Raw genomic sequence first — 1835 nt, 5'->3', positions numbered from 1 at the left:
ATATGGTGGCTCTGTTTTTGAAAGGAAGTACCATACTACTTTCCACAGAATTAGACTATTTTGTAATCCCACCAGCTGTGTAAGAGAGTTCTAATTTCTCTACACCCTCACCTAGATTTGTTTTCTGTTTTTTGTTCATTGCTGTCATTTCCAGGATTGTTTTGATTTACATTTCTTAAACCGCTAAGAACCACATCTTATCTTTTATCTTTGCTAGCCACCCAGATATGCTCTTTGGAGTCATGTTTATTGACGCCTTTTGCCTATTTTATGAAGTAAACTTTTTGCATTTTAGTTGCTGGAGTTTTGCAATTCCCATAATTTTTTAAATATAATTCCCATAAAGTGTACAGTAGTTCCTTATCAGAAATGGTCTTGCCTAATTTTTACTTTCGCCAGTCAACAAGTCTTTTGATCCATATTAGTGCTTATTTGTTAGGAGGGTCTACTCATCTAATATATGTTCTATTGTTTGAGAATTGCTAGTTATGTTTAATAGACTATGCCAAAGATTAGAGCTTTTAAGTTTACATATATTTTCTCTTCCACTATATTTATAATTTCAGGTTTTACCATTAGATATTTTATCCATCTTCATTTCATTTTTCTGCAAATAGATATCCAGTTTTATAGCACAATATATAAAAATAATCACTCCCCATACTGGGTTCTTTATGGCAAAGAGCAATGGTCTATAGGTGGATCAGTTTACTTCTGATTCTAAATTCTGTTTTATTGGTTTATATATACATCTGTTGTTTCACCAGTACCAGATTGTTTTGCCTAACATGACTACTTAGTAACAGCTTTGAGATAGGGCAGTGTGAGTTTTTCTCATTTTTTCTTCTTCAGTAATGCCTTGGTTATCTTATATTTCTTCTCTCTCTACATAACATTGGTGATTAGTTTTATCCATACATTTAAAGAATGTTCATGTGTCTGGATTGAAATTACAGTGGCTACAGAGATCCCTTTAGGGAGCGTGTTACATTGAGCCCTCTAGAAAAGCATAACCAGTGCCGCCTGTATGTTCTGCATACAGAAATAGATTTATACAGAGATAGCTTGCCAGGTGTAGAAGTAGGTAAATCCACCCTGGCTCATTAGTTTTCTCCTGATTTGTGTAGCTGTAGAAGTTGACAAACAGGAAGCAGGATAATGAAGTAGGGGATGCCAGAGGCCAGTTGATGATGCCGAGGTAAAGGATCTGAGGTCAGCCAAATTAATTCACTGTTGGTATTCTGTTTACAGCTCCTGGAAGTGGTAGACAAGATAACAAGAAATCTGTGAACCAGTTCAAAGATCTAGCTCCTGAAAAAGGCAAAGGTTCAAAGAGAAATGGGTTCTACTTTGCCTTTCTCTTACACAAAAGGCCACATCCACAAGAAGGTATCATTAGGCTGTGATCTGATTGATAGATTGAGTTTCACCCTTACCCTTAGCCAGGAGTATGTAGTTGACATAATCCCTAACCATCATAGGTAGTATTGATATTTTCACAATGTTAACTCTTTCTATCTAGGATTATGGTATTTTCCTCCATTTATATGTGTCTCTGGTTTCTTGAAAGAATGATCTCTAATTCCCTGTGTTTAATCTTTTACATTCCTATCTATGTTTATTCCTAAATATTTCATCTTTTTGGTGTCTACTGTAAAAGGTCTTGTTTTCCTCTAATATACTTTTCAGTTTTGCCAGATTATTTTTTAATCTTTCAAGAACTACCTTTTTATTGTGAGCAGATGTCCCGCTTTTGGCGGGACAGTCCCGATTTTTAACAACTTTCCTGTATCCCCTGGCATTCTTAAAAAGTCCTGATTTTTAGAAAGAATGCA

The sequence above is a fragment of the Echinops telfairi genome, unplaced genomic scaffold (genome assembly GCF_000313985.2).
Source record: "Echinops telfairi isolate 266 unplaced genomic scaffold, ASM31398v2 ScPeMD7_443;HRSCAF=831, whole genome shotgun sequence".
Classification (NCBI taxonomy): Eukaryota; Metazoa; Chordata; class Mammalia; order Afrosoricida; family Tenrecidae; genus Echinops; species Echinops telfairi.
The sequence above is the reverse complement of the archived record's forward strand: the minus strand, read 5'-3'. Positions refer to the sequence as shown.